This window comes from Convolutriloba macropyga, chromosome 5, assembly GCF_964194025.1.
Source record: "Convolutriloba macropyga chromosome 5, txConMacr16.3, whole genome shotgun sequence".
NCBI lineage: Eukaryota > Metazoa > Xenacoelomorpha > Acoela > Convolutidae > Convolutriloba > Convolutriloba macropyga.
In genome coordinates this window covers 18,504,502-18,527,001 of record NC_134472.1, presented here as the reverse complement: position 1 = coordinate 18,527,001, position 22,500 = coordinate 18,504,502, and the positions used below count along the sequence as shown (strand labels likewise).

The window sequence follows — 22,500 nt, the reverse complement described above, 5'->3', positions numbered from 1 at the left end:
GCTCAACACCGCGCCCCCAACAACAAAATCCTCAACAATCAAACAAAACAAATGAACAATGCTGGCGATGCGGAGGCAACTTCACTGCAGGACACATGAATCAATGTACCGCCAAAAAAGCCATCTGCAATATATGCAAGAAAACAGGACATTTTGCCAAGATGTGCAGATCGAAAATCCCTCCCCTACCAGCACAAAGACACAACCAAAGAAGTCCAGCACAACGTCCCCAGGGACAGATCAGTCAACTTAAAGTCAGACAAATTCAAGAACAACTCATCGACGAAGACGAAGAAGAAGAACAAGAAGTAGTATCCGTCGACCCGGAATCAGCCCTTTACATAAAAGAACTCTCAGAAGACTGGGCAGATATTAACCACATAGCACCCGAGTCATTCTCAAAAGTACAAAACGTACAACTCAACACGACAATGCCAAAAGAAATCTGGGTAGAAACAACAACAAAGAACCTAAAGATACAGTGGCTAGCGGATACAGGCTCCCCAAGGAGTTTCGTCACATTGGATCAAGCAAATAAAATCATGGAGCACATTCCCGAGGTGAAACTTCAACAGTACACCAGCCAAACCAAATACAAGTGTTTCAACAATAACAACATTAAAATTGAAGGAGAATTAATCATCAACCTTCAATCAGGTTCCTGGACGGCCCAAAACTGTCAAATCCTGGTGGTTGGCCATAAAACACACAACCTGATGGGCAGAGACGTCCTACAAAAACTCGGGATATCACTACAACAAAAACCCAAGAATTCCCCAGATCAAGCGACACTGCGACACCCAGCACTCCCCAGGGAGATCTTGTGGGACTGGGACCACGATAGCGAGACAGAATTGGACATCCAATATAAGACGCAACCGCAACCAACTCCCGCAGCAAGTGACACGGATGATTCAGAGAACGCGCCGCTGCTTAGCCACAAGCGCGTTCCTGAAGAAAAAGCAGCCATAGCCAAACAACAAGAAGCCCAAGCAAGAAGTAGTCATTCAACTCCACTACAGCCAACCCCAATACTACACAATCAGCCAGGATCAAGCAAGAGCATAATTAACACCCAACCCCTGGGACACTCTGAACTAATAGCAATGGCGAAGAAAAACCAACAAGCGCAAAAACGAAAACTCACTACAAAACGAACCCTAAACAAACAAGAGAAACCAGCACGCTCACAACAACGAACGGACAAGTCCCCAGGGAACACCAAGAGACCCCAATGGCTCAAAAACGCCAAAGCACGCCTCACGAAACAACCCAATTCAAGCACATTCGATCAAAAATCAAAAGCCGCCGCTCTTCAACAAACAAAACTGCAAGCTGAACGCAAACTCCTATACTCCAGCTCGTCTGACAGCAAGAGCTTTACGTCCATCAATAAAGCAAAGCAAAAATTTTCCCCAACTGTAAAAATTCACAGCATTCAACCAGAATCCCCGGGGACAACACCATTCGAGATAGTCACTTCATCAGACCCCAATGACTTCATGATCGACAACAACGAACCAACTCAAGACACTTCAGGCTCAGCTTCACCTCTGGTAACCAAACGTGTCCAGGGAATTATGAAATCCACCCCACGTTTGGACAAAATTGTGAATGACATCTGGAGCCAACCATCTCACGAACGAATCACAATTGACAACAGCTCTGCGGATGATTTCCCCATCCAACCACCTATTCGGAAGATCGAAGTAGTCTACTTGGACACAACCACATCGGAAAACACCACCAATGCCGACGTCCCCGTGGCAATCCCGGTCGAGGAAACCACGGCACAACATTTAGATATACCCGTTGTTGAACTGTCGGAAGACACGCCGCCTATCGAGAACAACGAGCTCCCCAGGGACGAGCCAATCGAGAATAACGAGCCCCCCAGGAACGTAGCACCCAAAAACCCGGAACAACAACCCCCAACCCACGAGGAGGAACACAAGACCCCAACAACATCCCCGGGGAGGAGCTCGATTTCCAGCATCCACATGAGTGACTTCTTCAACCAGGATGAATTTTAAGTTTCTTAAAATTCTTATCGGCGGGGGTGTGTGGTGCGGGTGGCACCATTCCCCAGGGACGGAGCATAATGAATCATAGTCATCTCTATAAACTCATCACAGACTTACATTTATTTCTGTTCGTTACATCACTGCTAACTTAACCACTTGACTCTTCAAAACACACTTTACGTGAACTTATTTAACAAGTACTGGCAGGTACTGTCTGACTGACTCACTTCTGTAAAACTGTACTTTGTAAATCAGTGAACTTATTCTGTATGTTATGTTATTGAACCGCAACCGAATCCCTCGGTGAAAAGATAGAATTAACGACTTGTCTCCACACGTTTTGATTAAGCCTCAACAATTATTATTATTATTATTATTATTATTATTATTATTATTATTATTATTATTATTATTATTATTATTATTATTATTATTATTATTTTTATTATTATTATTATTATTATTATTATTATTATTATTATTATTATTATTATTATTATTATTATTATTATTATTATTATTATTATTATTATTATTATTATTATTATTATTATTATTATTATTGTTATTATTATTATTATTATTATTATTATTATTATTATTATTATTATTATTATTATTATTATTATTATTATTATTATTATTATTATTATTATTATTACCCAGGTCTAGACCTCGACTCATGAAAAGACAATGCTCGACAAAAATGTGCTATGAAAAGACCATACTGGACTCATTTGAGCTATGAAAAGACTTTAGCTGGACTTTAAGGCATTCTGGACTTTAGCTCGACTCAGATTTTTTGCAAAAGACTTTAGCTGGACCCTAAATTTTACAAAAGACTTTGGCTTGACCCAAAGTTTGTGCTGGACTTAAGCTCGACACAATGTTTGCAAACAAAGTCGAGTTAAAGTCTTTTCATGGGTCCATCATTAGTCTTTTCATGGGTCCATCATTAGTCTTTTCATAAGTCTGTTTTTCTGCCATTAACGTTTTGCGTGCAGTATCGCATATAACGTAGTCAGCATATGTGATCATGCACCTTTTACGATTCAAAAGAACCACAAATACCTCAAAAACCTGCATTATTTTTAAAAAAAAAGTAGCTAATAATTTTGGTAAGGAAAACAAACTGAATAGCGCCGAAATTTTTTCATGGCTAATGGGACTAGGACCAATATTTTTAAGCTAGCTGGTTTCATTGAATCAAGTAATGTGATAATATACTCGATCTGAAAAAACTCTTTAACTTAAGAATTGACAAAATTCTTAAGACTTTTGGCAGATTTCCAACTGATTCTTAAGTTGGACTGCTCTGGTGCAAAACTATTTAGTCTTGCTCCGGTACTGCTTCTGTATGTACAGAAGCAGGAAACAAATAAAAAATTTGAATATTGAAAAAAAAACATACTTATGAAAAGACTAATGGTGGACCCATGAAAAGACCTTAACTCGACTTTGCTGGTTATTAAAAGACTAATGCTGGACCCATGAAAAGACCTTAGCTGGACTTTCTTCGTTATGAAAAGACTTTAGCTCGACCCATGAAAAGATATTAGCTCGACTTTTACTAGGAACCTCGACCGTGTAATTATAGTCAATATTGGCCCCCCCTACTAGACTTTTAAAGTCTTTTCATAAGTCGAGGTCTAGGCCTGGGTATTATTATTATTATTATTATTATTATTATTATTATTATTATTATTATTATTATTATTATTATTATTATTATTATTATTATTATTATTATTATTATTATTATTATTATTATTATTATTATTATTAATATTATTATTATTATTATTATTATTATTATTATTATTATTATTATTCTCAATATAATAGTAGGAAGTGAGAAAAAACGAAAAAGGGCAGCAAAAGTGCCACATTTCAAACATCATGATGAAACAAGTCTCATGATAAGAATCCAATAACACAAAATTCACCTGGCCTTATTTATGGCATGCGTGCTCGGTTGACTAACGTTCATTAGGCTTATGGCAACTCACGCCGCCTTCTCATTATTCATGCATTCGCATACTCCATTACTTTTCACCTCACCCACAAACTCAGGTACTTCAACTGCCAGTCGCTCACTCAATCACACTACTCAATGAGCTACTATGAATCCCACTGCACGATCAACAGATTATTCAAATATTCGGCCATTTCTTTTTCTCGCTTTATACAATGTTTCTACCAAGTAACACATTTTTATAAATTCTTTCCATAACAATTTTATTGTTTATTTGCTATTTTTCAGCTAGTCAAAAAATTACAACACAAAACCGCTTATTTGTGAATAAAAAAACTGCTTTTATTTTACTTGGAGGTCTTGAATTCTAGTGTTCCCTTATTTTTTTTTTAAAAAAAACGCAAGAACTATAGGCCAGCCCCGCTTTTTTCGTTCAGACACTTTTCGAATCTGTCTGAGAGTTTTTTGTTGGCATCCAAGACCAACATATGTGGTATCATTTCAAAGCTCTTTAAAAAATTCTTCTTAGAAATTCACTACAAAAGTATCAAAAAGTTTTTTCAAAAAAAATTATGAAGCTGTAACTTTCGGTTCCCTTATTTTTTTTTAAAAAACGCAAGAACTATAGGCCAGCCCCGCTTTTTTCGTTCAGACAATTTTCGATTCTGTCTGAGAGTTTTGTTGGCATCCAAGACCAACATATGTGGTATCATTTCAAAGCTCTTTGAAAAATTCTTCTTAGAAATTCTCTACAAAAGTATCAAACATTTTTTTCAAAAAAAAATATGAAGTTGTAACTTTCGGTGCACCTTGAGCCACTTTAGCCAAATTTTCCTGCATTTTGTCCACTTTTGGTGAAGTTCGGTTTTTCATCCCCCGGACCTATCTGTCATAGCATTTCAGAGCTGAAACATGAAAAAAAAATATGCTGGATTTTTGCGCTGAGCATGAATCTGTTCAAGTCATATTTTTCTATTTACAGACTGGCTGTAAAACTTAAAATGACTCATCCGTCTGAGCAGTCTGCACTTATTTTCTGCGACCTCTCCACCGACCTCCGCCACCAACCTCCACCGACCTCCGCCAACGATTTCCGACCTCCGCCTCCGACCTCCGCCACCCCCCTCCACCGACCTCCGCCTCCGACCTCCGTCACCGACATCCGACCTCCGCCTCCGACCTCCGCCTCCGACCTCCGCCTCCAACCTCTGTCACCGACATCCGACCTCCGCCTCCGACCTTCGCCTCCGACCTCCACCTCCGACCTCTGCCTCCGACTGCACCGCAAAGATGTAAATGCACCAACATATGGTAGATTTGGAGCTAGATTAGCTTTTGAGGGAATCGCCATATTAAAAATTTTATGCATGAGATCAGATATTCGAAGTTTTTAAAAATAGCTATGTTCTTTGTATTTACAGTCTGATGATGTGAAATGTTCTGTGCAGTGTTCACCAATATTGTAAATGAGGCTGCAAAGAAAAGGGACAGACTGGGATGTTTCTTAATCGACTCTGGTCAGACTGGCGAAAATAATTATACTGCTGTTTGTCTGGTACAGTAATGTTTACAATTGAGAGTCAATGGTACAGCGCTGAAACTCACTGTGAGCAAGGTCCGGGCCCATTTTGCTCCATTTTGATCTTAAAATCAAAACACTTTCACTCTTGTAATTAGTTTGGCGTTTATTTACTCATAGTTTAGGAGATAAGGAAAGGAAAACTAAAATAATACCTATGAACACAAAACGGGCCACAAATTTCTGCAAGAGCTAAATACATCCCATTTTTAGTTATTTTAGACCTAAAAAGCATGGCAAACAAGTTTTTTTTTAATAACTGTCCGTCTTGGAGCGTCTCCGTTACCCATTAGATAGGTTGCTTAACTATTTTTCGAGAAAATTAAAAAAAGAGGGGTTTTTCATCAAAATACTCCAGAGCGCAACTTTTGTAATCGTCACTTCTGAAAGTGTGATAAAATGTTTTTAAACAGTCAGCTGATCATATACACAGATCTGTATAACGGAAATATATTTTTAAAAAATTGGTTGCAGAAGATGCATAAAAAATTGAAAAACTATCGAACTCTGGATAATTTAACTTTCCCATTCTTCATAAGTTTTTGCAACTTGGAAGTACCTAAGCGACACATATTCGTGTAGAACTTTTTGCACCAAAAAAAATGGTTTGATAAACTTTGCCATCCCTGAGCAGAAGCAAAATAGGCAAAGAACAGTAAACCATTACTCCAATGTGAACACTTTATTCAGAGATAATATTTTTTCTTTCAGACTTTAAAGCTCTGATTTTTCAATGCCAATATCTATTCCTCAATGACACATTTGGTAGTTTAAAGATTTTGAAAATTTTTTATCATTAGTGTAATTTCGGGTGGTTTCCGGTTTCGAGCACACATGTGATGCATATCCCAACCAAACGATTTTTTTTCTACGAACCAATGTCTTCATGTTTTGGAGAAAAAAGAGAGTCACTAAAGACTTTTGGAAGCGATTTTTCAATGTTCAGAATAGATTCTCGCGAAAAATTAACACATTCATCCTGGAAACTGTTCATTTATTCATTTTCTGCTAATATTAAAAAACAGGCAAGAGGAACTGATAAAGTGGAGCCATAGTTCAGATTTTCAAAAAAACATTCGGAGGACTATTGTACTATCGTTGCCACAAATAGTTTCTGTTTAGGCTGGCAAAAAAATTTGGGCATGGCTCTCTACATTCAAATGAGAGTCTACCAAATGCAGTTCAGTGGTGCTTTTCATGCCGGATACCAAGAACGTGGAAAATGTCTGTGCCACTCAGAGAATCTAGCGAACTGTTTGGTTATTTTTTTATGCAAAACAGATTGGGATGAAGAAAATTGTCCTTTAGAGTCTTCTTGCTCTCTATAAAATAATTGTTCGGACCCCACTTTTAGTGGGGGGGGGGGGGGGGGAGGGGAGAACTATAAACTTAAATGGGTTTTTTTGTTCAGACAAATTTGGACGATCGATATATTCTTCGTAGAGAGTTTTCAATGGTATTAATGAATATCTCGTCCAACGAAGAGTTCGGAATTAAAAAGATTTTTTATATATTTTTTAATTTTCGAGGAGTTATTGAGGCTTTATTTGTGAACATTTTACTAATTTCCGTTGTTTCTATTCACAATTTCTGGATTTTGACTAAATATTTTTGCAAGTTTTGCTAAAAATGAGAAAAACTTGTTTAAAAAAATGTTAAAATTAAAGGGTTTGAGCTTTTAAGACAAAAGAGTGTTTCTGAACCATCTGATCAAAATTTTCGACAAAAAATTTGGCTACGTTTTTAAAATTCAGCACTTTTTTCAATAAAAATCTTGTAGCTCTAGATCATTTCGTTTTAAATTGACGTAACTGTTAACAAAAAAATGTTCTCGCAGTCAGTGGAGAATCCAATGAGAATAGGGTTTACTTTCACTTCCTCGCAAGGTTTTCTAGAATTAAAATTTTGCGGTTTTTTGCTATTTCAACACGATAACTGACCACAATGATCAACAATTTTTGAAATTTTTCGAAATATTCATGTCTATAAAGCTAGGGCAAATGGCGTGCCTGGACAAATAGGAGCAGCATTGGCAGGGCTGGTTTTAGGCTAATCGAGGGCTCTCAGAAACTTAATGATAATCAGATTGCTTTTGGGCGCTGTCTTTTTTAAAAAAAATTTTGATTTTTTTTTGTTCTTTTATGTGAATCAAGGACAGATTTTCTTCATTTTATCTTCTCGCCAATTACTGAATCCAAGCAGCACTTAACCAATTCAGTTAAAATCTCGTGGCTTCCTGGGCTTTAACAAAGTTCTTGCGTAAATTTGGTGGTGAAATTGTTCGATTTCCGCCTGTAATTATGGGTATTTTACAGCCTTTTGACTTAGTCTCTTTCATTAGAGATTCAAATGCTTTTACAAAGAGTTATAGCGTAGTCTATCTGGTGTGTTTCAAACGAAATCTTAGGGCTCTAAATATTACAAAAATTTTTTTTGAAGAAAAAAGATTTTATTGAGCTTCTTCTCTTAAAATCTTCTCTTTTTTGTTCAACTTACAGCTCATTGTCAGCAGAGACAAATCTTATGACTGATCGCGTGACCTATATATGTTAGTGATATTTCTGGCATTTTGTTTTGTGGAATGGGTTTTTGGCTTTGATACTATATTTTTATTATTTTTTATTTGATATTGAGAGCTTTGCATAGTTTTTAGGATAATTTATTTGTCTTGTCAAACAATTACTCCATTAACAGGTTTCATATCCCGTTGTTTAGGCTGCAAGTAGTCTCAATGGAAAATCGCTAATGTTCCTCACACCTATTTGTTAACGTTTTTTCGCGAAGCCTATTGGAATTTTTTTGTCGGTGTTTTCCGTTCATTTTGTAGATGCATGGCATATTCTCTCTAATGTCAAGTCAAAATGGCTTCTTTCGGTGGTAAAACCTCAACTGTTTGATTATTTTAATTCATTGCTATTGCTTTACACGACGTATATTATTTGTTTTCTAAAAATTTGAGCATAACTTATAAAATTATTATTTTTCTTCTTACCTAATCTTTTTAGCGAAAAGTCACCTCTAACAATATGTTTATTAAAATATAACGCATTTGTATATGTTTAATATTTATAGTTAAAAAATTTTTGTTATAACAGGCTCGACATCGTTTTTTTGCAACAATCAATTAAGTTTTTCGTTTTTGTCTCTATTTGCCGTTCTTTTTGCAGCAATATATAGTATATTGAATACTGACAGAGCTCTCAAGCACTTTCCATGAGGGGTTAGAAGAGAATATTCGGCAATTTAAATTGAAAGCTGATGTTTTTGCCTGGCTATGAAATTATTTGTTCAAAAAATGACTCTTTTTTGTTATTCTGCCCCCTTTTTTCTTTTTTCTAAATCATAAGGAGTCTCATCACTGGCATGTGATATAACACATATTGGTGTTGATCAAAGCGCGATTGAACATAAACAGCGGATGGATTATGCTCTACACGGCTCCGAAATTGTTTTCTCAAAAAAAATTGATAATTTGTTTTTTTGCTGTATTTGTCGTTTTTTGTCGTACAACTTTTTGTGGTTAATTACAGACCTCAATGATTTTGTAAGCTGCAGAAGTTTAGGTGAGAATATTGGGTAACTTATCTTGATAACTGATGGTTTTTATGAGTTTAAAACAAATTGTTTTCAAAAAGTTTCATTTTGTAGTTTTGCCCCTTTTGGTTCTTTTTGTCTAAATGTTAGGTATTCTCACCATTGGGAGTAACATATCACATTGCTGTTGTTAAAAACGAACAATTGAACATATCTAATGTTTTCAGTGAAGAGATTATACATTACAAGGCTTCGAAACAGTTTGATCCAAAAATTTAATTAATTTGTATAATTTTTGCGAAAATTTTGTCGTTGTTTATAGTCAATTTTTTAATAAGTTTAATTACAGACATCAATGGTTTCTTAATGCTCCAACCCCTCTCGAGGAGGAGTATCAAATGTCTTTTTAGTTCAGTCATTTTTGACCGATCAATATATTCATCGTATAGAGATGTGGGTGGTATCATTAAAAAGCCCGTTCAGCGTAAAAAAATGGAATAAATAATATATTTTTTTTAAATTTGGATTTATAGTGTGAGTTATCGATCGATGCTATATTTTTGTCAATATTAGCCCGAATTGCGTTATTTTTTCACCTTTTCCGGAATTTCTGCTTAAAAATTTGTCAATTTTGCTAAAATGTGTTAAAACTGATAAGAAGAGTGTTGCTGATTTTTAAGGAACAAAATTGTGCTGACTACTTTGATTTTTTTTCGGGCAAAAACTCCGGCTAAATTTTTCAAATTTTATCTTTTTTTATCAAAGATTGCTCAAAATAAGGTTCTTTGGTCCCCTTTGATTAAGTTTGATAAAAAAAGTGCACACCCAAAAACACTTACATAATCTTTTTAAAATGCAAAAAAAATCTAGCTCTACTTCCATATTCGTCGAGAGTGCTCTGGAATTCAAAATTTGTAGTTTTTTGTTATATTGTCGCGATGATCATCAAACAAGCTGGATTTTTTTGAATATTTTTTATGAATATATGTGTATCTAAAAATTGCAGAATATTGATGTGTTCCTATTGGACAAACAGCAAAAGCAAGGCTAAATTTGGTTGAATCTTGGACTGATACAATCTAAAAATATTTCGTACTGTAATTAGTCAGTCTTTATTTTTTAAAAAAATTATCTTGTTTATGTTAATCAAAGAACAGAACAGTTCAAATTAAAGCTCACTGGTGATGGTAGGTCCAATTGGCTTACTAAGCAGCTCCAAATTATTGTATCTAGTGTTTTACTTGCAAGCCTATAGACGTTTGGATCTCGGAAAATATTTGATTTTTACAAAAACAATGGCTTATTGAACCTTGCCTCTTTTTTCGTATTTCGGACAACTTTTAGCTTAGTATGGGCAAAAAATGCTTCTTCTTTGTACTGAATTAAAAATAAATCTTCACTGCGTATTGATCAGCTACGGTTGTCTCGCTTCAATGTAACTAGACTTCTTTCATATATATTTATAATTTAAGGCAATTATCCATTTTTCACGATTTTTCTCCTTTTGTCACATTATCACATTATTGACAGTTCACATATCACGGCATTGGCGTTCAAAGCAAGGCAGAATATAAAAAAATTAAAGTTTTTCAAGTCATAGTTCTTGGTATTAACGGCTTCGACACCATAATCTTGAATTATTTATTTGAATTTTTTTTACTTTTGTCTTTAACTGTCGTTTTTATATTATTCTTTAGTCGTATGAAATTTTCTGGAAAACGATAGGTTTCATTGTCCTTTATGGAAAAATAGATGAGCCAATTTTTTTAGTAGATATGTGATGCCTTTTAAGACTCGGAAGACAATTATTTACAAAAATTTAAAAAAACACTTTTTAATTTGTCGATATGTTACCTAGTCTCGTTAACTGCAAGCGATGACTTTATTGGTGTCAAGGGAAGATGTGTTATGGGATTGGTGTTACAAAATGTAATGTCTTTGTAAAAAATTCGTTTTGACTTTACTGGCTTCAACACGGGTTTTTCGCAATAAGAAAGTGAATTAAATTTTGATTTTTTTTCTTTTTTGGACCCTATTTTTGTAGATGCTAGACATGCTCTGAATTACCAACATTTTTAATTTTTCAATTTGTAGCTAATGGCTTTCATGACTTTGGCAACATTTTTATTCAAAAGTAAAAAGAAAGAATCTGTTAATTGTGCCCAATTTTTTGTTTTTCTTACGTGGTCTCATTAATGAGAGCTCACACACCACGTGATTAGCGTTTGCAGAGGGCGCACTAAGACATTTTTTGAGGCGCGAAATATGGCTTTTCGGCTTTGACAGCGTTTTCTGGCAGGTTCTAATCGATTTTTTGTCTCCATTTGTTGTTCTTTTTATACAAAATAAAAAATGCAAAAATGACAGGTTTGAATTCCCTCCTATAAAAGTATGGCCAATCATAAACCTCTGGGATGTTTTCAGTTGATTTCTATTGGCTTTGGATACTTTGAAGTTAATTGTTTTTAAAAATATAAGCGAATTTTTAAACCTTACTGTTTTTGTTCTTTTTTGTCTAATTGCTACCGAGCTTTATTATGGACTGGTCCCATATCTTTTCTAAAGAAGTGTATGTTATTTGGTTCAGTTTCAGTTTTATCTGACGCTATTTCGACTTGGTTATAAGTCTTTTTTAAATGGACATAAGGTTTGGGATACAATCAATGTTTGTTGTTGTTGTTGATTGATTTGGCTGTTCGCCTTGACTCGTTTTCTTAATATTGAATGATCTCATCAATCTTTTGCGTCATTTTTAACTCCTCTGAATTTTTTGCGTTAGAGGCGATGTTTTTGTTCATACACCATTTTTTTTGATAAATACTTTAATTTGGGGGGTTTTCTATCTGTTCCTCATTTGGTATACAATTATGACAAAGTTGTGGATGAGCGGGGTCGGAGCATTATGTGCAATCAAACATTACCGAGCCTCCTTGTTTGGATTTATTGGCAAAAGGCTTTAATCACTTTAATCGGCCACTTTAATTCACATTCGGTACAGTAGACTATTACTGAATTCAAAACAACAATTTGATAGCCTTTGTTGATTCATTTCTCTGTTATCACTTTATTTGTTTGTTGATTGAGTTAGTTATTTTAATTTTTTTAAATTATGGGAAGAGATGAGAGTGACAAAAATTGCAACGTACTCTAAGCGTTTTAGTATTTCGTCCAATTCATTTATTTATATAAGGGAAATTAATTATTTTAAAGCAAATTTCAAAGAAATACTCACAATTCTTATCAAAACAAGAGCATGATGCTCTTCTAAAAGAGCTGTTATTTCCATGCTTGAATTTTGTTCAATTTTTAATAACTAATTTTCCCACCGAAATGAGCAACTCTAATAAGGACACTACAAAAAGAAAAGCAAAATACTGTAGAAAAGCAAAATTACTGTAAAAAATTGTGAACTCTTTAGAACCTCTTTCGAAACAGTCAAAAATCTTTAAAACATGTATGCGTTCCCTTAAAATTTATTTTTGCGCAGTGCTAGACCACACCACAAGAAAAGAAAGTGCGGCAGCATTTTAGATCTCAAAATTTGTTCAAAAACTAACAATTAAGTCATAACCAAACCTCGTTATCAAAAACTAATGCTCCGTTGCGGCCATATTGTAGTTTAACACTTACCAATGATGATCCATTGAGTATCCAAATCAGTCATGTAATTTTAACCAAGTAAGTTATAATAATCAACAAAATGGCATAAAAAGTTTAGCTAAAGTCGGTTCATTAACCTTTATACGTCCAATAAATCACAAATGCATGCGTGATTAACAATCACACGATCTTGATAAATCGCAAGAACAAATCATACCTTTAATATAAAATTGCTCCTTCAAAAATAAACAGCTATTGTTCACGTTCAGCCGTAACACCAATTAACATAGTTGAAAAACATATTTGAAACGCACAACTATTGAAAAAAGTAATATTGTATTTTGTATTTAAATAGTATGAGTACAAATACACGATTGTATTTGTTTTGTGTTAAAAAACAAATGAAAGCCATCTGAACGCGGAGTCAAGTATGTTTTAGACTTTTGTATCGCTGGTACCATTTATGCAATGATATATATTACATATACAAGTATAAATTCACTACAGTAGCCAGCGGCTATATAAATATTAATTTTTAAGGAAAAGTCCCATTTCGGAGAGTTGAATTTTTTAGTTGCCTGTATTCTGCATTTGTGCGTAATTGTAGTTTAGTAAGAATAAGTATTTGGTTTAATAATTGATTTGAACAGGAGAAATGTTTGCATTTTGACAGCTGATGGTCTCTTCTGCTATACAAACTTGATCACAAATCAATATCGGCAGCAAAATACGCGGTTTGTATCTGCACTTGATAATTTCTGAGCAGTTATGAACTAAAAACCATTTTGAAAACAAAATGTTCAATTTTTAAAAAATGCTCCTGTAACAATTACATTAAAATAACTCATTTCACATAGAAAATTGATGCGAGGTAAACATTCAATTTTTCCAAAAAAATTTTGTATCTAATGAAACAGATTAATTCTGCCGCAATCATTGGTATAAGAGAATGCTTTTCTGAAGTTTGTTTTCAGAATTGAATTTTGACAAAAACAAATAAATCTCAGTTCAATTCAAGATTGGTTAAAAAATCTTTCTCAGCGGGCGAAGTGTTAGATATAGTCTAGAGGTGTGCTAATGAAACGTCTCAATATGTCATCAGCCAGAACCAATAACCAGGCGCAGGATGTTAGCCAGAAAGCTACGTACACCTGAAGGTTTTATATAAAGCATTGCAAACATCAAATAATGCATTTTTGAGTCCAAATTTGTCCTCTAATTTTGTGTCATTACACTTTTAGCTTATCTTAACGTCTAGCAGACGGTTTGAATAGTTTTCATACATGTTTCTAACGGTATCTGGGTCAATTTCATTCCTAATTTCTTTACACTTTTTCTTTTAAATTTTCCCAAGCAATTGTCTGTTTTTGTAATCACTGCTTCAAAATTGCCCCAAAATTTTTTGATTAGATTTAGATCTGGACTATATTCAAGCCACTGCATCTCTTGGAAAACAATTGCCAATTTATCTATAGGAGCATTGCCTTGTTAAAAAATAATTTCCCGAAAAAGCATTTTTTTAATTCGTAATTTAACAAAATTTCCAAATAAACAACAGAGCTCAGCTTTTTCGGACGCAAATTTTCCGTCTATCTGGTTGTATTGCACCCCAAAACATAAGTCATCGTTCATCCGAACCGAAATTTCTTCAAAATTTTTTTTTTCAAGAAGTCTTGTTCCAAGTCTTCTTCTGCAACAATTCCGACGTTGGAGAGGCCAGCCTTGTTTTATTAGTAGAAACAACATTTTACCAGAAAGAGAAAGGCTACTTGAGCATATTGACACATAACTTGAACCAAAACACTTGCTTTTTTCTTGAAACTCTCTTATTAGTATCCTTTCATTCAACTTGAAGAACTCCACATTTTTTGAAAATTTGTCTAACTGTAGCTCTGGAAATTGTATCGAAGCAGGAGAAAAAGTTATGACAAATTCTGTTACGTTCCAGAGAGGTTTGGCATTAGCGCAAATCATGCTTATGAAGCATGAATCAAGCTGTAAAAGTAAAAATGATGCTGTACCAGTTAGTAGTTTCCTAAAAAGGAAAAGTGAATAACAAGGAAGAGAAGTAATGAATGAGCAAGTTCGTTTTAAACACTGTACCTTATACAAATCAGCTGAGATATACAGTTAATCTAAGCTTTCATTCTGAAGCTTCACTGTATTGTGCATATTGATCCTACAATCGAGATAACAGATTATATGACTTGTGACTGGAGTTTCGCGGCAAATCTTCTCTAACACAAAGGTACCTATCAGGACGGATTTTGAAAATTGTTCTCTCAAAATTGTGAAAAACGTCCATTAATCTCTTTTATCGTGGATTCTGTCGCAATCCAATGGTATCAAATGCCGGTACTTTCTTTATATCTTCAAAAGTTTCCATTAGATGCACTCATTTTCCCTGGACAAAATTTAAAATAAGAATTGTTTAAAAAATCTCTGAAATCTCTCAAAAATTAATGGAATGTTTCTAAGAAACTTCTCAGTAATACGAATAAGAATGTACCCAGAGTTCATTGCCGATGCAGTTGGAGATATCTTCAGTTTTGCTACCTAAATTTTTCCAAACTCTACAATCGGACCTTATCTGTTTAGCCCCACCCCCTGTGCGTTTTAGGCCCCCAGTTACAAATTATACGTTGTTATATAGCACGTTACTATGTAAAAATTTGCACGTGCGGCTGGGGGGGAGGGCGTAAAAGTTATAAGCCCACTAAGTTGGGGGGGGGGGGATAGATTCCCACAATCTTACACCAAAAAGATCTGGCAAGTACCCTATCCCTACCAAAATGCTTGATCTTTGCATTGGCACCACAAAACGATTTATCGAACAAGTTGCGACGGTTAACGGCATCAACAACTTTATATTGGAGAAAAACGGTAATTTCAACCAACAATTTTAACAAACCAATTTTTCGTGGAACCTTTTTTTACTGATTTTTTTCAGCGCAAGGTAAAAAATGACATGATCATAATATGGGAAGTGTAAAAATACAGAACTCAAATATCATGACTCAGTACTGGTTTACTCTGGGACTATACTCCGGGTTATTTCGTAAAATTATTCTGCTAATGACGCGCTGAATTTTCAACTGAAATGTAATGAAAAAAACTAATGCATATTCTCCAGTGTTTGATTGGAGTTGGACCTAAATAATATTTTAACTTAATTCTTCAAAAATGTAATCAAGTTGGCTTTCAGTCAACCGCATTATCGGCATTATGAATTAATTGAGATTACCTTAAGACGGAGAAGTTCAATTTGTTTGTCGTGAATAATTTACACATTGCGCCAGCTTCAACTGGTTTTGTTTACCAAAAGGCAAATCTAATGTTTAGTCGGAATTTTTATATTATTCAGAGCAGTATGAAGCCATTTGCTCAGCTGTATTAAGATTCAATCGAAGGAAATGTGACTGATTGGATAATATTATTCCTCATACCTAGCTATTTGGCTATTTGACAAATTAGTGTATATTAATTGATACGGCACAATCTATAGCAAACTGCGCGTCCTTCCAATCCCCGCACTGAAATATACCCCTCCCCCCATTATGGTATGTTTATCATTACCTCGTATGGCATACATTATATGACCAAGAAGTTGGGAGGCTATAATGGGAAAAACCCCAAACTCCTGCAAGGAGAACTGTCACGTACGGTCCCGGACTTAAGTCTCAGAGCATCTTAGCGATAAAACACCAAATTTCGAGAGTAAAAACTTAATTTCAGATCTGAAACATAGGATCTCCAGAGTATTTTATGTTTCTTATGTGTAGTTTTCTTCATTATGATTATATGGTCATAGAGTTCGCCCAGGGTAAACTTACCCTATATATTCTGAAAATTACTCAGTCCCCAAAATTAAATCTGAGCAGAATGATGTTTACCGCAAAGCCTATGCTACGCAAATTAATTGTTAAAGGCACACTCGCGGAAATTCGAATCGCATATAAAACAAATCCTGCTGGCGGGAGTTAAGCTGAACGTAATATTTTTATGCAGTAAATTTTAAACCAAAATCAAGACTGGCCAGTGTAAATTGTGACATGAACAGGGTGCTCGCCGTCCTAAAATACAGAATGCCTCTAGACTGATTCAGCGCTGATTTGCTCTGCCACCAACCTCCGGGGGCATTTTATCAGTGATTTATTGGTATAGGTTTTGAGACTCTGCTTGAAGTCACTGAGAATATCTGGCGTTTATTAAAAATTGCGTAGGGTTTTGAGATGTTAGGCCAGATTTTTGAAGCCAAAACAACTGCAGATTCAAAGAAACTTGCTTGAACGGAAGATACAAGTTTCATCATGCCAAAGTTTGCACCATTTTAAATTGTTGCTAAGAACAAAGAAAAGGCAAAAAAACTATGCAATGTATGCAGAACTTTAACCTTTTCAAACTTGCAGTTGGAGTTTGAAAAACTCAGTGTCTAGAAAAATGATCCCAAAGGTGTGTTGTGATGCTGAAAGGAGAATTTGTTTTAAAAAATCTTTACTATCCAAGATAACAGTAGCTCCATAGCGCGTTTTCGCTAAATTTCGTCTCAACCTAATATTCACATCCATTCTCAAATGATATTTTTGCTCGTAAGTTTTTATCAAATGGGGCAAGAAGAAAGAAACAATATTGATAAAAGTTTAATCATTGTTCGCTAAAGTTCCAAAAAAAAACGCCTCCTTTTAAAATTTTTTAGCTCCATGAAAAAGAACGTCGGTCATGAGTAACGCGGTCTCTAATTTAGTTATTATAATCATCAAACCAGAAGAAAAACAAAACGGAAGATAGTCCGGGAAAAATACGACTGGTTTTATTACAGCTAAATAAAAATGCACTGGTTAACAACTAGCAATTCATCTCATTAAAAAAGTGTAATTGCAATTAATGAATAAGATCTTTGGCGAAAATGATGGTTAACGTCAATGAGTCCACTGTTTCTGAGCTTAAGAGAAAACAATAACTATTCGTCAAAAAAACATTGTCATTAAAATTGAGACGATTATCAGATTTGGCGCCACGTACACGTCCCCACACGAAGACTTTCAAGATCCTAAAAATATCAAACAAGGATTAGAAATATTTTGTTAAGATCTTGCAGTATTTGATGTGGTTAATTAAAAGAAAGGAGGATGAAGCTCTTTATTGTGCGGAGCATATATAAAGAAGTTTTCAAATGTGATTTTTGGTGATTGAGTTTTTCGGAAACTTTGTTCAAACAATGGATTAATTTTTACCTTTAATGCCAAGATACTGAAAAAATGTAGTTTGATTTCCAGAAAATCGAATATCTTGCGTGAACATGAAAAAGATAATACAGGATTCCAAGATGTTGCTAGGATTTCAGCATGGATGTCGTGGGTTCCAGCACGTGGTTTCCAGCAAATAAGAAATAAAGTCTGTTTTTGTAATTTGGTTTTTTTAACACTTTCGATGTTGGTTATACTTAGGTAGATGTAGAATTTTCAGTCCATCATAGTCATAAAAAACTTATGTGAAAACAGATTTTCTGTGATTTCTATTAAAGCTGTATCGACAATATCGAATACATTTCAGTTGAGAGCTCAAAGATTGAATTATGGCCTTACTAAGTTGATGTTCAGTTTAGAAACGCTAAAAGGTTGCAGGCTTCTTTAAAGTCATAATTGAAGCGACAAGAGAAAGAGCCTTTGGGACGTGTGAAAAAAACGTTTACCGGCCCCGACCAAAGTGGTTGGTCATGTCAATTAAAAAAGAATTTTTAAAAGTGATCAGATCAGCTATTGAAGTATGTCACGTTTTCAGCAAAAGGTTAGGTACTGCAAAAATTGTCAATGACACTATAAAAATCGTAGTTATTAAGCCCTTGGTGGTTTCATTAGCTTAACAGTTGCAAATATCATCAATTCGTCAAAACTGAATCATAATCTCCAGAAATTACTAAAAAGAAAGAAAACAATTAGTCCAAAAAATTAAAACATTAGAGACATATTTAGCATCCAATTCTAAGAACAGATAAATCAGTCAAACCCCCACTCCTCTCCCTCGGAGGGCCTCAACATCCTCATTACCTACGATTATCGTTCAACCAATTAGAACAACGTTGGTAATTTTAGAAGCAAATATCTGTTGATTTTCAGAAAATCGTAGAAGCTGCGGCGCAGTTCGCTGATATAAAAATGCCGCTCTTATGAAAACCCTTTATAAATAGACATAGCTTATACTCACAACTTTTGTTGTCACTGAATATAGTAACGACAGGCTGTATTTGATAAAAAATATTTTTCAGACAATGAAATTGTTTATGTAAAACTGATAACGTATTTGATGGCGTTGAAACTGAATGGCAGATAAAATTAGGCGCGAATAGCGGGGGTAGTTTGGTTGCAAAAAATGGTTTCGAAATTGAAAGAGCTGAACGCAGCTATTATAGTGATGATAGTAATGCTAACCAGCTTGACTCTTTTGATAAATTTATAAACAGTCTGCAAAAAGTGAAAGTTATAATAGTTGTCCAGGTTAATCGAGCGTGGCTAGCTGCAGCGGGACAAAGGGACAAATAGGAGGGGGAATAAATTTACAGGTTATCAATTTTGGAGCACCACTATACATACACAACACAGATACCACCGACTCGTATATACCACACAATATTGGTAAGAGTAAGAGGCGTGTTTAGTGTTGTGGTGTGGTGGTAGTAAGCTTTGTTTGAAGTTACAGCGGTCGAAATTTGATGCGGCCAAAATTGTAAAACTCGTTCTATCTCTCTGCGACTACGGCGGCTAGATTATCGCAAAACAACGGCGGCTAGCTTTACGCGCGGTGAAATGCGTCGTGTTTATCGCGGTCAAATCAACAAAACCGCTTTTTGGTTTGAAAATGAAAATACTTATCATTTTGCCGAGAAATTTTTAAAAGTTATTTGTACCCGCACCCTCTCTTTTTATTTGTAAACCGTAACAACACGTACGTATTGAAGGAGCAAGTAATATTGATAAATTATAACTTTTAAGCATCTTCAACTGATTTACAATTATGAAGTTTTTCTTGGAATCGGCCGGGTGGGTTTTCGATATCGCTGGGTGGGATCTAAGAGTGACTTAGTGTACTGTTTAAAGGCTGCGATTTGACACACGGCTGAATGCGAGAGTGCAGGGGGTACGTTACTATAGGGTACTAGGGTATGGTATCGAAGGGTAGGGTCGGAATTATAAGAGCATTTTGTAGGGGTGGGGGTATTGTAGAGAAGGGCAGGGTAAGGTATGGTAGGGTAGATTGGCTGGGGATGGTGTTCGTTTTTATTTCTGATTAGCAGCACAAAGATTGACTCTGTGTTGATTGACAGTTGGGGTGAAAGCCGCACGTGACACAGCAGGGAAGCACTTGTGTGACTTCCTCTTCAAAATCTTTTCACTCCTATCCTCTTACTCCACCCCCCCCCCCCCCGACACACACATACTCACACACGCACACACTCAGGTCCCGCTACTGTCTGCATTGAATGCAGTTATTTAACTGAATTGTTCATATAATTTATAATTTCAATTACCCCTGCACTCCTCCCCCCTCCTCCTCCCCTCCACAGATCAGTATGCTCGCACCGCTAAATGCCCACTAATACTAAACTCTCCAACTTTAATTTTATACTCTCAAACCCGCACATATATTAACCCAATTCAACAAGCGCCCGAATAGTATAGATGAAAAACATTCAAATGATCCAAAAATAATGAATAATAGGGAGGAAGCCGTTATGATTGGTAATGCGGGAAAGTGAATATTGAATGATACATATTATATAAATAGCAAGGAAAAAATTAATAAGTTAATAAATGCACGAAACGAGCTGTTTTTGTGTGCTACATTTTTTTCACTGTAGCCAACTCTCAACACATCAACTCTCTTCTTATCCCATTCAAAACCCTTCCAAGAGAACCCAATATGTTTATACGTTGTTAAACAATTCCATCGTCAACTTTTTTCAAACAGCCTCAAGTACACGCTTCCAATTGAGTCTGGCACTGAGGACTGGGGGAAGGGAAGCGGGGGTTAATGACATGATGACGAGGGGGAGGGGGGGGGGGGGGGGTGAAATTTTGAGGTATAACAATTCTGTTCACAATGGAATAAAGAGTTCACATAGGGTATTGACAGGACTGAGTACCAGAAAAGAGCAGCAGGAGGACAGAAGGCGCGTGAAAACTTCCAGTGACGTCACACTTATTTGACAGGCTGTCTAGTCGTGTTAAGTTCTTTTGTGTTTGCTTCATGTCACCAAATACAACACCACAATACAATCCTGTCATCCCATACACACTCACGTGTACACAAGAATTTGCAATTATATTCCCACTTTTAAACCATTTTTTTCAACCGACCTTCCGAACGTTTTTCCATCATGATCAAGCGTTCTCTACGAAACCATGAAGACGCATTTTCCACGAGCGTTTTCACGTAAAAGTTTAGATGTTCATATATATTAATCCGATCGAGATAATAATCCTCCCCATGCTCTGGCCTTTCAAAATTCCAGCTGCCAATAATACGTTAATTATAGTACCTTGCAATGACGTGTGACAGGCGCGAGTGGGGGGGGGGGTAATGAGGTAATGAGGTTTATATGCCCACTCAGCGTAGAGGGAAGGGTTAATTCAAATTTCATGACAATACTTTAGATTTGTGATGATGACTTGTTGAAATTTTGTCAACAAACAACTTGATTAGTTATTTAGCAAGTATATCTTCATATTAGTTTTTGATAAGGCACTTGATTACTGTACGGTAAATATAGAAATAAAACACACAATCCAGTCGTTCGAAAACTTTTCAAGCACGGAAAACTTCTTTTATTGATATCTTGAGTTTTCATGTATAAACAATGTTCAAATAAAATTTTTACTGAAGGTTCTCTTGTAAAATGTGATTCAGGTACTAGAACAATATCAAAAGATGATAAAAATTGTAGCTGTTTCGTTTTTCCCCTATTGAATATGACCATAATGATTTCTTCTGCACTCTCATAATGAAAAAAAATGTTTTTCGCTGCTAGTATCACACCTTATTAAGCGACTGAAGCTCCCCAGATATTGGAGAATTTTTAATTGTTCCGACCCCTCTTGAGGGTGGAGGAACTATATACTCAAATGGTTTTATTTTGTTCAGTCAATTTTCGCCGATCGATATATTCATCGTAAAGAGTTGAGACTGGTAGCATCAGAAAGCTCGTCCAGCGTAGAATATGGAATTAAAAAGATTTTTTAATTTTCGTTTTCTACAGGGAGTTATCGAGGTTTAAACTTCTGAGAAAAGTAGAGTGAATTCACGTTGGTTTTATTCACATTTTCCGAAATTTTCGCCTAAATTTTCGTCAATTTTGATAAAATTTGTTGAAATTTTTTAAAATAGTGTCGTTGATTTTATTTTTAAAGACAAACAAGCCTTGTTGATTATTCTGATTTAACTTTTTTGGTCAAAAACTCTGGATAATTTTTTCAAAATTCAGACTTTTTCATCAAAAACAGCACGAAGTAAGTTACTTTAGTCCACTTTGATTAAATTTGCCGGCACTACACCCCCAAACAACACTAATACAATCATTGTAGACTCAGAAAGGGGCTGTTCCTACTTCAACTTCCGCTGAGAGTGCTCTGTAATTAAAACTTTGCCGTTTTCTGCTAGCTTTACTCGTTTATTATCAAAAATGCAGAATTTTTTTTTCAGTTTTCAACTAACAAATTATCTATATCTACATTATTCAAAAAATCAATAGTTCCTAACGGACAATAAGCATTAGCAGGGCTAATTTTAAGCCA

At 35.3% G+C, this 22,500-nt stretch overlaps 1 protein-coding gene across 4 annotated transcripts in view; it reads right to left on the bottom strand.

Annotated features, from left to right (window-relative positions):
• Positions 1–19,387, bottom strand: part of LOC142339196 (uncharacterized) — a 142,197-nt gene extending 122,810 nt beyond the window's left edge. For 3 of the 4 annotated variants that reach the window (XM_075389011.1, XM_075389008.1, XM_075389016.1), the window contains exon 1: positions 12,743–13,086. The gene's annotated coding sequence lies outside the window, so the exon portion shown is untranslated. Of the gene's footprint in view, positions 1–12,742; positions 13,087–18,916 lie in introns of those variants that run through there. The other variant, XM_075389009.1, reaches the window with a different exon arrangement.
• Between the last annotated feature and the right edge of the window lie 3,113 nt (positions 19,388–22,500).